A 16,205-nucleotide genomic window follows, 5' to 3' on the forward strand; every position below is an offset into this window, starting at 1 on the left:
AAAACTCCAGAAAGTGCTATTTACAAACAGAAGCAAAACTGGAGGGTCATGATGTTGTCTAAAGAACCCGTAAACAACCATGAGTAGGGAATGACAAGCATGCAACAGATGCCTTATGTAGAAAAGCTCTGAGGATATCCAGTTTTAGTCATTACATCTAAGCATGTTGCTGTAAAGACTGCGATATCACTGTGAAGATAATGATAATTTCCAATGGACAACTAGAAAAGATGCTGTTTTCCTACATAATGCCCACTGTAAAGGGCAAAACAGTGAATAAGTTTATACAAGTGTTCAAGTAATGCCTTTCCTTTGTCTAAATTGACTCCAGCTGCTCTTCAGAAAGTATGTGCCTAGCTGATATCCTCACCCCACCCCATCACGCTTTGCCCTTTGTACTGAGTGCCATAGATGAGAGAACTCTGTTGTTTTGTTGAGATTTTAGTTTTAACTACTGGGCCCTGGCAACAGAGTTAGTAGGTCATTTTATAAGGATTTTGCCTTATTTTTCAAGTCAGAAATCACTCTTTTGCTATGACTTTTTGCCCAAGTTACATTAGTTATATTTTTTTTTTAAATGAAGAGTAGCTGACCTTTGATTTCATTATTTCCCCAGACATGCTTCCCTCAACATGTAGAATACCAAAGAAGAATACAAATACATTTTACTGTGTTTTTATATTGTATGGTTTTAAGTTTTATTTTCTATACTGCTATCGGGCAGTATAGAAATGTAATAAATAAATATATATCACAGGGCACATATAACCACTTGGTAAGCTGATATGAGAGCTTATACAAATGATCAACTTCTCTCTCACCTTGGAGTTAGCTTGTGTGCAGAAAAGTTAGTAAGGGCGCAATCCTATGCGTGTTTAGACAGAAATAAGTCCTATAACTCCCACCATCCTCCAGCCAGCCATACTGGCTGGGAAATGCTGGGAGCTGTATGACTTATTTCCATCTAAATACGCATAGGATTGTGCCCTACATCTCTAAATTAGGTGAATAGGGATGCCTTTTTGATTTATTGAAAAATCAGACTGATTATGTACTTTGCAGCCAAAGATAGAGACGCTCCATACAGTCAGTAAAAACAAGACCTGGAGCTGACTGTGGCTCAGATCAGGAGCTGCTTCTTGCAAAATTTCGGCTTAAATTGAAGAACGTAGGGAAAACCACTAAACCATTCAGGTATGACCTAAATCATATCCCTTATGAATATACAGTGGAGGTGATGAATAGATTTAAGGGATTAAACCTGATAGACAGAGTGCCTGAGGAACTATGGAAAGAGCTCCGTAACATTGTTCAGGAGGCAGCAACTCAATCTATCCCAAAGAAAAGTAATGCAAGAAAGCAAAGTGGCTGTCTGATGAGGCTTTACAAGTAGCTGAGGAAAGAAGGGAAGCGAAAAGCAAGGGAAAAAGGGCAAGATATATCCAACTGAATGCAGAGTCCCAGAGAATAGCAAGAAGAGACAAGAAGACCTTCTTAAATGAACAATGCAAAGAAATGGAGGAAAACAACAGAATGGGAAAGACTAGAGATCTCTTCAAGAAAATCGGAGATATCAAGGGAACGTTTTGTGCAAAGACAGGTGTGATAAAGGACAAAGAAGGCAGGGACCTAACAGAAGCAGATGAGATTAAGAAGAGGTGGAATAAATATACAGAAGAACTATTCAGGAAAGATTTTAATGTCCCTGATAGCCATGATAGTGCGGTCACTGAACTTGAGCCAGACATCCTAGAGAGTGAAATCAAGTGGGCCTTAGGAAGCATTACTAACAACAAAGCTAGCGGAGATGATAGTATTCCAGCTGAGCTATTTAAAATCCTAAAAGATGATGCTGTTAAAGTGCTGCACTCAATATGCCAAGAAATTTGGAACACTCAATAGTGGCCACAAGACTGGAAAAGGTCAATTTACATTCCAATTCCAAAGAAGGGCAATGCCAAAGCATGTTCAAACTACCGTACAATTGAGCTCATTTCACATGCCAGCAAGGTTATGCTTAAAATCCTACAAGCTAGGCTTCAGCAGCATGTGAAGCTAGAACTACCGGAAGTACAAGCTGGGCTTCGAAGAGGGAGAGGAAATTGCCAACATTCGCTGGATCATGGAGAAAGCAAGAGAATTCTAGAAAGATGTCTATTTCTGCTTCAATGACTACGCTAAAGCCTTTGATTGTGTGGATCACAACAAACTGGCAAATTCTTAAAGAGATGGGAGTACCAGACCACCTTACCTGTCTCCTGAGAAACCTGTACGAGGGTCAAGAAGCAACAGTAAGAACCAGACATGGAACAACTGATTGGTTCCAAACTGGGAAAGGAGTACGACAAGGCTGCATATTGTCGCCCTGCTTACTGAATTTATATGCAGAGTAAATCATGAGAAACGCCAGGTTGGATGAATCACAAGTCGGAATTAAGATTGCCAGGAGAATTATCGACAACCTCAGATACGCAGACGATACCACCCTAATGGCAGAAAGCGAAGAGGATCTCAAGAGCCTCTTGTTGAGGGTGAAAGTGGAGAGTGCAAAAGCTGGTTTGAAACTCAACATTAAAAAAACTAAGATCATGGCATCTGGCCCCATCACTTTCTGGCATATGGAAGGGGAAGAAATGGAAGCAGTGACAGATTTTATTTTCTTGGGCTTCAAGATCACCGCAGACGGTGACTGTAGCCATGAAATTAAAAGACGCTTGCTCCTTGGGAGGAAAGCTATGGCAAACCTAGACAGCATAGTAAGAAGCAGAGACATCACCTTGCTGACAAAGATTCGTATAATCAAAGCTATAGTTTTCCCAGTAGCAACATATGGCTGTGAGAGCTGGACTATAAGGAAGGCTGAGCGCCGAAGAATTGATGCCTTCAAACTGTGGTGCTGGAGAAGACTCTTATGAGTCCCCTGGACTGCAAGGAGGTCAAATCAGTCCATCCTAAAGGAAATCAACCCTGACTGCTCATTGGAAGGACAGATACTGAAGCTGAAGCTCAAATATTTTGGCCACCTAATGCGAAGAGAAAACTCCCTGGAAAAGACCCTGATGCTGGGAAAGATTGAAGGCAAAAGGAGAAGGGGACAGCAGAGGATGAGATGGCTAGATAGCATCACCGATGCAATGAATATGAATTTGAGCACGCTCCGGGAGAGAGCGGAGGACAGGAAGGCCTGGTGTGCTATGGTCCCTGGGGTCACGAAGAGTCGGACACAATTTAACGACTGAACAACAACAAAAACTATTTTTATAAAATCCCTTTTCTTTCATCAGCTAAAGTCAGGTGGTATGTAGGTAGCACATGATACTAATACCGCAATCATATACATTAAATATGCTGGGAAAGAGAGAGACAGTGCTGCTATGTTGGCACAACCACTGCCACAGAGTCGTCAACATGGTGCTTGTGGACAACTTTCTTTGTGCCCACCAGACTTGCTGCCCCCCCCTCCCGGTTTTTATTGTATTTCTTAAGGTTCTTAAAAAAATTAAACCGGGAGACTAGGATACTGCAAAGTGAAGTGCTTTCCTCCACTGTCAACTTCATTTCAGTTCAAAAAAGTGGTTTTATGCTTTGGAGCTCAGATCCACCTCTGCTTTGTTCTTAGGTTCTTGGGCAAATTACTTTTCTTTCGGTCTCACCAGTTTGCCTTCTGGGGAATTAGTGTTTTATGACCCGCCATGGCAGCCATTTTATGAAACTAGCAGGTATCTTGTGAGAGTACCCACAACACTCTCAAAATTCCAGATGTGCCCACTGACCCAAAAAAGTTTAGGACCCAGTCCCTCAGTTGGCACCCAGCCAGTTTTAGATGCACCATGAAACTAAAAATTGCCCCAACAGATTCATCAGCTTCTTCCTCTCAGGCTATAGCATATTTATCCCCTTTCAAAATGTGCTTTGTTCCTGTACAGTGGGTGAGCACCACTCCCTGCAGGTCCTGTGCGTAAACCATCATGCTCAACACTTTTGTCTTACTGTCATTTTGGCCTCGGTCCCCTATGGCTAAGGCAGACCATGTTGATGGCATCTTTCCTTAAACCTGCTCAGGATGTTATGAATCTCCTGGTGTCCATCTCAAAACAATTACCCTGATACGTGGATTTACCCATCTCCTTTAGAAATTATTTCAGCTTTTCAAGCACCCAGCAATAAGGGAAGTCACCTCTTTTATTCCGTACTTAAGAAGTTGGCTTTAAGGATGAAAGCCAGTGTGCCAGAGGTCTGCAGATGGAGAAACACCCTTGCTGTAAATGCAGGGGTGGTGATCTGTACTCTGTCTGATCCAACATCCTGTCACCGTACTCCTTCCCCAGCTGGATAGGGAATTTTCAGGACCTCATGTGCTTGATTTCTTCCAGGATACTTAATGATGACTATGGCTTTGCTTTATTCTGTCTGTTTATCTATACCTGTTTATCTATATCCCTGTTCTTCTGCATCCCAATGAAGTATGCTTATGGCTAAGGACTATCTTGGTACATTTCCCAACAGTTAACAGATCACCCAACCATTGAAGATTGCTCTGGGTCCTCTTTAACTAAAACCCATGCCTGTTTGGGAGTGTAGATAAGTTGACACATCATCCCAAATCACCTAGCAAGAAGTAACTAGTATTGATGGGAAAAATGGACTCTTAAACACACATCGTTTAGTTCCCAGGACAGTCAGAATGCTATTTAGGCCTCAGCATTAGTTGGTAGTAACTAAGCAGGGTAAGCATAGAACGACATCAAATGTACTCCTCACTGCTGGATCTCCAGAAACCCTGATTCACTTAGTCCTTAATAAAGGGATTGTATGGTGGCAGCTAGCTTGAATGTGTGCCAGTGTGAATGCTGTTCAGCCCATCCTCAGGCAAAAGTAGATATGGCATTAATTGTGTGAATGTATTTGACACACATTTTTTGTTATGTAAATAGAAACTAAAGAGAAGCCAGAACAGATGAAAGACCATGGGAGGTGGAGTAAGGAGGGGAGGTTTTTCTCTTACTGCCTTAATCTCAACAAAAAATGGTCTCTCCAAAGATGTGATTTGCTCTTTAAGGGAAGCCTCCATTAGCATGATTGGGTTTTTTTTCTTGAATTGCAAATAGCAGCTTCAGAGAGGCAGTTTTTCTTGGGACCGTGGCAGGGGGAGAAATAGTTAAACTCCTCCTCCTCACCCTCATAGCCCTGAAGCTGCTCAGGTATCCCTGCAGCTGCTATTTACATAACAAAACTGTACATGTTAATTGCATTCATGCAATTCACCTCACCTCTTTTTTTGGCCTCATTGTTGTGTGTTGTCATTCACTCCTGGGCATTTCTGCAAGTGACAAAGAGGTGAGTTACCCAGAGTTTTCTCTGTTACCAGGATAGATAATTTTTCAAGTGACAAAATGAAGGAAATCTCAAGTTTATTCAAAATGACCCATTTGAGAAGACAGAATTGCCCTATGCTGTAAAGCTGGTATCAGATGTAGAGGGTAGAAAATTAACATTTGGAGAGAGAGCTGAAATCTGGGCTCCAGTGTTGTCATCTTTCTTCCTTAAGTATCCATGACAAAGGTTTGTCCTACTTCTTATCACCAAGCAGTTCAACACGTTTATAATTTCACACAGGCTTTACACCTGGCAAATTGATTAACCTAGACAAAGCTATGGATAATTGGATTTTTAAAAAACCTGTAAGTATCACTTATGCTAAACTTGTCTTTGAACTATATCTATAATGATATACTATACATTATAAAAGTCAATCTCTATGGGATAATGGAGTATTTATATCTGTATTAATTAAACATTTTAGTAGATTAATGATGCCTTTTCCAAATTACTGGACGATATATTAGTTCTGTGTATAGCTATTGATTTATCTGGGCAGCAAACTATATTTTCATAAGTTGGGACCCTGTGAACATTCCTGGGGGGGGGGCAGGAAGAGGGGGACTTGGCCCAGAGGAGGCATGTCCTTTGATCCCAAGTCTCCTCAGCACCATGACCCTTTCAGTGTTGAAGGAACAGCCCCCCTCACTGCTGAAAGCAGCTGGTGGGCAGAAGAACTGGTCTCTAAGGACATGTGCTACAAGGCACACTCCCCCCATACCCAATTTCTACCCTTGTAATTCCTTAATCAGCAAAAGGGGAATCCTTTGCTTAAAGAATCTTGGGAGGAGAACTATTGGTTTCTGACCACATGTGCCATTGGGCAGACATCCCCCAAGGGTAGTTCCCCCCACTCTTTGGGTCCCAGACTTTGTGCTGGCAGGAATATCCCCTGGCAGTATGATGCCAGTGCACATCCTGAAGCCCGACCAATTTTGGGGACAGAGTTAGTCCCGTACATTTTACTGCCTGAGCAAAGAATAGGATGGCGCCTCCTCTTCATGCAATGTTTAGCAGTCAGCTGCACTGGCAGCTGACTCTTACTTCAACACTGGCAATGGGATAATGTTATCTATGACTCTTGAGGCAGCAGGCTAGTTTAGAGGGCCAAGGACATGCTGTGTGGCATACACTGCTCTGTCCTGAGACAGAAGGAAACATTTGGGGAGTTCAGGAGGAACAGCTAGGAGGCTGCCACCACTGCCCCCAGCTCCGGTCATCTGAGGTGATTGCCTCACCTTGCCTAATAGCAGGGCTGTCGCCATCCTGACCTGGCACCTGCTGTGGCTGGAAAGGATGGAGATGTGGAGGTGAGCCACACTGGACATCCTGTGTGGCTCACTGGATATACAGACAAACTGAACTTGGACCCAGACAGCTGTTCAAATAGAAGGCCATCAGGGGTAAAGTAGGTCACATCACCACTCTACTCTGTAGGTATAATGTCAGGAGAGGGAAAGGAAGGAAATGCAAATAAGCCTTGAAATATAAATATTTATATTTTGTATCACATAAGCCAAAATGAAAACAGTTCAAGTATGCCAAACTGATTACTGAACCTGTAGTTCATTGTATCCTACCCCTTTTAGATGCAGGACCAGGAGGGGGAATACTTCTTCATGCTGAAGGAGCACAAGGGTGCTTCCAAATGAGGACGTGCTTATAAGAACATAACAAGGGTTGTGCTGGATCCAACCAAGGTCAATCTAGTCCAGTATTCTGTTCACACAGTGGCCAACCAGCTGTTGACTGGGCACCCACAAGTAAACATGAGTGCAATAGCACCCTCCTGCTTATTTTCCACAGCAACTGTTTTTCATAGGCATACTCCCTCTGTTACTAAAGGTAGCATATAACCATCAGGACTAGTAGCCATGGACAGCCTTCTCCTTCAGGAATTTCTCCAATCCCCTTTTAAAGCCATCCAAATTGGTGGCCATCACTACATCCTGTGGTAGCAAATTCCATAGTTTAAGTATGCTCTGTGTGAAGAAGTACTTCCTTTTATCTGTCCAGAAGCGCCCACCAATTAGCTTCATGGGATGACCCCGGGTTCTAGTATTTTGAGAGAGGGTGAAAATGTCTCCCTATCCACATTCTCCACACCATGCATAATTTTGTACACCTCTATTATGTCTCCCCTTACGCTTCTTTTTTCCAAGCTAAACAATCCCAGCTGTTGTAACCTTCCCTCATAGGGGAGACGCTCCAGCCGCTTGATCATTTTAGTTGCCCCTTTCTGCACTTTTCCCAATTCTACAAAATCCTTTTTTAGGTGCTATGATCAGAACTGTACACAGTATTCCAAGTATGGCTACACCATAGATTTGTATAAGGGCTGTATGATATTAGCAGTTTTATTTTCAATTCCTTTTCTAATTATACCTAACATGGAATTTTTGTTTTTCACAGCAGCCACACACTGGGTTGACATTTTCACTGAGCTGTCCACTACAACCCCAAGATCTCTTTCCTGGTCAGTCACTGCTAGCTCAGATCCCATCAGCATATACATGAAATTGGGATTTTTTGCCAAATGTGGATCACTTTACACTTGCTTACATTGAACTGCATTTGGCATTTGGATGCCCATTCTCCCAGTTTGGAGAGATCCTCCTAGAGCTCTTTGTAGCCCCTTTTTGTTTTAACCACCATAATTTGGTGTCTTCAGCAAACTTGGCACCTCACTGCTCACTCCTAATTCCAGATAGTTTATGAACAAGTTGAAAAGCATTGGTCCCAATACAGATCCTTGTGGGACCCCACTGTTTACATCCATCCATTGGGAGAATTTACCATTTATTCCTACTCTCTGCTTTCTGTCCTTTAACCAGTCACTGATCCATAGGAGGACCTGTCCTCTTATTCCATGACTGCTAAGTTTGCTCAGGAGTCTTTGGTGAGGGACTTGTCAGGGCCCAGCTCCAGCACTGCAGTGGGCCTTGTAAGTTATAGCCAGGATTTGACTAGAAGGAGCCTGGAAGGGCTTGGGCCTATTCAGCCTCTGGAATGTCAGAACTGGTGTGAGCTTATCTCTGTCAGTGTTCTCAGAGGAGAGCCAGGGGGAGTTACCCAGCTCCTGTCCACCTGCTAGTCTGGCCTTGGCAGGTAGGGAGGCTGGAAGCTGTCTTTGAGAACCTGACAGAGGTGGGGTGAGGTTTGCAGAAGGGTCGCCCAAGCTGAAACATCACTGCTGGAGGGCTGAACAGTGATGCCCTGTTTAGACAGGGGCCTTGCTGAAAGGCTAAAAGCCCTTGTCTGTCAAGGTATCTGGAGGGGGTGCCTTACAGTCACACCTTCCCTTTTAAGCTGATGCAAGGGAGAAGAGCCTTTGCTAGGAAGATCTTGTCTTCATTGCCCGAAGCCTTCTCTGTTTGGATCCATCATCATCTGGCCTTTTGGAGGCATTCTGCACATGGACTCTCCCTTAATTGGAACTTTGGGTTGCTAAAGACTTGCCATGAAAAGTACTGTGAGGCTTTTCATAGACTTCAACTTTCGTTTGCTGTGGATTGTGTGTCTTTGTTTGTCGTCAGCTCAGCATACTGGCAGGCTGGGTTTGATTTATGACTTTTGGACTTTCCTCTGCCTGAACGCATGCAGTGTGGAGTTACCAATGTGAAAGCGGTGGCACGGAATTCCGTGTCTAGGTTTACCCTTCCCTTGATCTTGATAGGCCTTGACCATGTACCCTGGAGTTATCAACAAAAGATTCAAAGTTGGACTCCCCATGGGTGTGGTTTTGTTTAGGCCTTTCAAGAATTTATCCCTTGATTGCCTGAAGGGTCATTCCAGGAATCATTCCCATTCCTTTTCTGGGGTTTGGAACCCCGTGTAAGTATTTCCTGGGTTAGGTACTCCAGGAATTCAGAGTCCCTTCCCTTTTGTTCAGAACCATGGTGATGGCAACTGGGAGACCACGTTGATGAGGATCTTAGTCACGGTAGTAGTGTTTAGCTTTGGACTGTTCTGGAATTACATATTGCCTATAGCTACTGACCATCAGCTATATGGTTTCTGAAGAGTGTTACCATTAAGCTTTTGCCATGGAATTTCCTGCAATAAAGAAACCTCACTGATTTGGGTGTCCAGCTGCCTGAGTGTGTGTGCTGGGGGGATCGGGAAACCTGACAGGACTTTATCAAAGGCCTTTTGGAAGCCCGAGTAAACTATGTCCACTGGATCACCCGTGTCTACATGTTTGTTGACGCTCTCAAAAAACTGTAAAAGGTTAATGAGACAGGACTTAGCTTTGTGGAAGCCATGTTGATTGTTTTTCAGCAGGGCTTATCCTTCTATATGTTACTAATTTTATCTTTAATAATGTTTTCAACCAATTTACCTGGGACAGACCTGTAATTTCCCAGATCCCCCCAGATCCCTTTTTAAAAAGTGGTGTTACATTGGCCATTCTCCAGGCCTCTGGTACAAAGGCTGATCTTAGAGACATGTTACATACTTTTGTTTGAAGATCTGCGATTTCACATCTGAGGCTTGTTTTTTTTTAGGAACTCTAGGATGGCTACCATGTGGGCCTGGTGATTTATTATCTTTCAATTTGTCAATAAGGCTGAGAACTTCATCTTTTGTCACCACTATTTGCGTTAGTTTCTCAGACCGCCCTCCTGAAAACATCAGTTCAGGCACAGGTATCTGTCCTAGGTCTTCTGTAGTGAAGACAGATGAAAAGAATTTATTCACCTTCTCCACAGTCTCCTTATCCTCCTTTAGTACTCCTTTAACTCCATTGTCATCCAGTGGTCCAACTGCCTCCTAGCTGGTTTTCTGCTTCTGATATATTTAAAATAACTGCCTCCCCTCCCCTCAACTATACAGAAAGCATCTGGTGTGAATGCAGCACTCCACAAGAATGCCACATTGTGCAGAGGCCTAGTTTGTGTGATCTTCCCCTGTTTAAGGGGGAACAAGCACACATTGCAAATTATGCTTTAGTGCAGCTGGGCATTGTGTGGAGCACCCATTCCACACTTACTAATGATTACAATAATTTATATTCCAACTATCTACAGTGAGTTGCTACCTGTGCAGTGGAGGGGAGGAGACAAACTGTTCCTCCCACTTAATGAGTGGTGGCGGCAATTCATATGTACTGGAGCACATGCACATCTTGATTGAATCTTTTTTGGATGAACCAAAACCAGCACAAAACTGAAGACATTTCAGACAAAGCTAAACTCCAGCTGGAAATGAAGCAAAAAACCTAATGGGTTCATAAGAGTGAAACTTGCATACAATTTTGCACTAACCAGATATAGCAGATTTGACTGCAGATATAGCAGATAATAATGCTAGTTTTGACTTATTACAGTGATAACTTTCCCTGTGTAATAACAAATAGTTCACTGGAGAATATTTCAAACAGAAGCCATAGTAATGCAATCACCATGCCAATTTTTAATTTGCAATTTGTATGTAATTTGTTTTTGCTTCTATTGGCTAACTATGAGTTGGAAGTGTCTAACTAACCCCCTGTAGTAACACTGCCTACAGCAATCCTATGCTGATAGCTGTAGTAACACAGTGCTATCAACCATCTCTCTTCTCTCTCTCTCTCAGGCTGCTTTTTTGGAACTTCTCTTGCATGGTAATATATAACAAGTGCATGTATTCTGATATAACCCCAGTTTTTAATGTAGGCATGCTGGTACTGAGAAAATGTCTGTTTCTGTGAAATAGTGAACCAGGGCAAAATGTTGATTTTATGATTTTTAAAAAAATGCTTGTCTTAGTTCGTAAAAACAAGTCTTCTTGGTATGCACTGAATATATTCAAATGAAGAAATATTTAAAGCACTTTCAGACTCTATTAGAATAATTGAACTGGCTGTTTCATATGCTGTGGAAAGTGTAGGTCATTTAAGAGATAATTTCAGGATGTCCACCTTTTGACTTTGGAGTATGAATCAATCTTAGAATATGAAAACATGAAAAGTTCAGAGTGAAAGAGGGACTGAAAGCTTCCTCTCTTGGACCTGATGTGGAAAGGACAATTAAGTAAGAAATAAATCCATTATGGAAGAAGAGGTGGAAACCCACAGACTGTGGAATAGTTACTGACCAATAAAAGACAGATTGCTTGACATGAATGCCCATCTTATTTATTAAATCATTAAAAGATGTGTAGTTTTGGCTGTGAAAATAGATAATTTTGAGGAAAATCTGGTTTGGACAAATTCAGAATCCTGCTACATTCAAAAAGGTGGTCAATATATCTGTAGCTAAAACATCTGACAGACCTATGAATAAATACCAGCTTAATGTCCCAAATGCACTGAATTTTACAAGTAGCAAAATTTCCCAGCTTTCCATTAGGTTAGATCCAGCCTGAGTCACACTTCAAGTAGACTTATTGAAATCAATGGAACTTAAGTCATGACTGACCTGAGTCTATATCGTGACTAAATCTGGATCCAACTGATTATTTATCATATAATACAAACAATTTTAATTAGCAAAAGGCCAGATCATACGAGCTGCTATGTAAGTGTATCTACCCACGGGATCATAAATAAAAGTCCCAACTTCCGCTCTTATCAAGGAACCTGGCTGGATCTGTCCTTGGTGATTCCTATTATCAGCTATTAAGAATGATGAATAAATAATCTAAACTACATGAGACTGTAAAAAAACTTAGAACTGAAGCATAATTTCTCTGACCCCGGGGTGGCCTCACACACACAGTATTTTCACCTTCCTCATAGCAATGATTGCATGATTGCATGTACTGCTACCCTACTGTTTTATTGTCTTTTATTATCACAAATGTATCATGTGGGGTGTGGTAGGCACTGGGCAGGATCCATTTCAGGGGACAAATGGGGGTAGACACCCCACTCCTCAATAAAAAAGGGTTTGCGTGTGGGAGCCTTCAGGTGGGGGTTGCAAGTGTGGCTGATATGCTGGATCCACATCCAGGGCGTGGGGGGGGGGGGCACGTAAAGGGTTGACAACGTGTCAGGAGTCTAACCTCCTGCCTCCCCTTGTGTGACCCATCACATGGGCTGTCGGGATAATCAGCTAGCAGGCAGGCTGTCTGATGACCAGATCCTATGTGTTGCCAGACACTTTAACCTGTAACCAAAAAAGCTGTGTCCAGTGGAGGCTGGTAGCTCCGATGGCAGTGGGGCGGTAAATCTACTCCAGGTTTTAGTCAGAACTCTAAAGGAGCTATCCAGAGTGCTTTGCAAGGTATAAAGTACCTTGGATAGCTCCTTTAGAGTTCTGGCTGGTTCTGACTGAAACCCAGAGCAGATTCACCCTCCCACTGACATCGGAGCCACCAGCCTCCACTGGTAGTGCCCATTTTTAACCCTAATTTTGACTCTGCGTGTGTGTGCGTGTGTGCGTGTGCATGCCTGCCTTCCCCCTCTTGTCCTGCCACCCAATAAGCACTGCTGGTGCAATAAAGATATTATTTACTCACCCTGTGAATTTAAGCATGAGTAAATCAAAGTAAAAACAAAGACACACACACCTCCCAAAATATTAAAGGTTTAAACAAGACTTCTAATCAAGACAAATGAATGCATCTGTTGCTCAACATATTGTTGCTTTGCAGTCATATTAAGGGTTCTTTTTCCTTTTTCTTTTTTTAAAGTGTTTCATATGCTGTTGATCTAATAATACAAGCACATGGAACTCATATAAAGACTAGAAAGGGAAAAAAATCACATGAGAAAAAGCACAGATGTAAGGCCATAACCTCACACCTGGAAATCTCCCACATGCCATTTCTGCACATTTAAAGATCACATAGGGATAAAAATGGCTCAAGTCACTGGTCATGTGATTGTGAAGAATATATTGACTCTGGCAGGGAGAGATCAGCTTGTGTCGTGGGAGCACCTTAAAATGCCCAGTAGGTACACCTGTGAAACATTTGGATATCATTTTCCCTCGCACACACTGGGAAGTAAAATTAGAAACACTGAAGTGACAATCTGCAGATTGCAGGAGGAAGGGAACACAGCCTGAAAAGTGGGGAAAGCATGGCTGCTGCTTTCAGCAGGGTCTCTTCAGTAGGGTTCAGTGCACTCATGTGGGAAAGCATCCCATAAAATAAAATGAAGACAATGAGGATGTTAAGAAGAAGGGCTTCTAAAAACCACCAAAGAGGCAAATCCAACAAAAAGGAGATTGTCCATTCAAACATTAGCATCTTTTATATTCATCTCTCCCCACCCCGCTATGTGGGAGACCTCATTTTCACTTGGGATCGGACTACATCTGCATTATGTGGAGCACAATCCTGTGGCCCCTAGAAAGAGTCCTAGCAGCCACAGGATTCAGAAGATCTCCTCCTCTGAAGCTGGAGACAGAACTCCGACCTTGGAGAAGGGGATCTGACCATGGATCACCTGCCCCCTCCTAGCCACTGTGGAAACTTCCATGGTGGCTTCCTCTCCTGAGGTGGGAACTCTCACCTCAGGAAGGGGGAGGATGGGGTGTGCCAGTGAGTGGAAGGAGGGGCCGTGAATCTGTTGAATCCAATGGCCTCTCAGCCCCCATTCCTGGCACTGGTGGGAGAATTAGGGCTGTCTAACAAAACAAACAAAAAACCCTTTGTGGGAGGATGGAAAAGCAGAAAATGCCTCTGCCTTCCCCCCTGCTCTGCCAGCAAGAGCCCAGCAGGGTATTGGATAGATGGGTGCCCCTGAGTTCAGAGCACTCTGTTCCCTGCGCTCTTAGTTGTTTTTCTTGGTGGGCCAGATAGAAGAGAACAAATATGTCCAGGAGCCAGGCAAGAGATTGTAACACTCTTTAAGAGCATTCTGGGGGAAACTCTGTTCGTTTCCAATGTACGTGCTGATGTTCAAGGTATCCGATTTTGTCTCATTTCTATGAAAGCTTTATCAGTTGTTACGATCATTCTTTTCGATTTTGTTATTCCAGGCCCCCTCCATGCAGATAAGGTACACATAAAAAGAACCATGCTAGATCAGACTAAAGGTCTATCGAGTCCAGCATTCTGTTTCCCATAGCGGCCAACCAGATGCCTACGGGAATCCCTGTAGAGGGACATGAGTTCAATAGCACCCTCTCATTCATGTTCCCCAGCAACTGGTACTCAGATGCAGACTGCCTCTGCTCTTGGAGATGGATAAATATGTCTAATGACAGGACATAAAGTACCAACTTCCCTAGCATGTGAAATAGCCATTTGTTTAAAATCACAGTCCTAAAACAAATTGAAGAATGTTTACAAATTAAGAAATTATAAGCTGTTAATTACTTTTCATAATCTAGTCCAAAACAAGGATATGGATTTCCAGGATGTAGAATGTGGGAATTTTTAAAGTGATGATCAGTGATGTGGGGAGGAAAATGTTCCATGGATGACAGCAATTTCAGTTTGTTTAAGGATGGGAATGTACCTAAGCCCTACATATTGTCCAGCCAATCCTCAGTATAATATCAGAAAACTATCATTTATTTAGCTTTGACATTGCGGTTTTCTTCAATGGTTTGTTAATTAATAATTATTAAATATCAATAAATGTAAAAGAATTGGCTTGTATGTGCTCAGGAAAGCCAATGGTCATGCTGGCTGGGGATGGTGGGAGTTGTAGTCCATCATCTACATTATGGGGGCACCAGGTTCAGGGAAGCCTGATATCATAGGAATTAACTAGCATTTTTTGTTTCCACTAGCTACTTCCATGAACAGATGCTGGTTGATTCCTTCCCCACCCCCCTCCTCAGCAAGAAACAAGGATATTATTAATAAAGGTTTCCCAAGAAAAACACTTTCCAGACATTTGAGAGGAAAAGCAGCTTCAAGTTCAAAGAGCCCCCAGAGTCAATTGGACAAGATTTGGCTGGCCACCAAGAAAAAGTGGATTCTTCACTGCCAGCACCTGAAAGGAAATACAAGCATTGTCTACAAAGCTGAATGCTAAGAGAGCAAATAGCACTGAGGAGCTCAGAGCCAGGTCTTTTAATTATAATGTGGCGGGAGACAAATGGATGACCTAGTAGCCATAATATACACTGCACCTGGATGCGGGCTATACTTTAGAGGGGACAGAATAAATCTTTTCATATAGCTGGTATTTATTCCTGTGACCACTTTGACAAAGATGAACAATGTCTACAAAAATTACATGTAATGGTAGATAAAAGCACAAAAGTCCGTTGACTGTAACCAGCTAATGCAGGGATGAAGTGCAGTCAAGGGTACATTACTGTACCATGTTACACTGACTAATTAAGCATATTGCCAAGTAGGAGATTCAGCACATTTAGAAAAAAACAGAAGACGACTGCAATTTTGACCTGGCCAATCTACTAGGATTTTCTTTCTTTTTTTAACATTGCAAAGAGGTCAGATGTTTCTGGGAGAGGAGCTTGACTTTTCCTAATATTACACCACTCAGGACACATTGACTTGCGTGTCCTTTTGTTGGTATAGCGTGGTACCGGAGCACTCTGTACATAAATGCAGAAGAACATGTTTCTGCATATAGATTCAGGTTGCTCTTGCTGAAGTAGCTGCACTCTGAAGCTTTGCAGAGCTACAGTGAGCACATGGAGCTCTACAAGAGCTCAGTCTGATCTGTTCTCTTCAGCATCAGGAGTCAAGACAGCTGTGTGCCAGAATCCAGGGTTGCCAGATTGCAACCCAGGCCATGTTTCCACAACAATGGAAGGGTGAAGCAAACAGGAATACCGGATTTTTCATGGAATTGGCATGGCTCTGCACAGGGCTCCACGAAGGAATGTACCGCACCTTTATAAGTCACTGACAGAAACATACTTCCAGATGGGGTGGGGGGATTGGAAGTGAATGTCATCAGACTGGCAGGG

Source organism: Heloderma suspectum, chromosome 5 (genome assembly GCF_057233095.1).
Source record: "Heloderma suspectum isolate Gila_16-S chromosome 5, 16-S_ref, whole genome shotgun sequence".
Lineage (NCBI taxonomy): Eukaryota > Metazoa > Chordata > Lepidosauria > Squamata > Helodermatidae > Heloderma > Heloderma suspectum.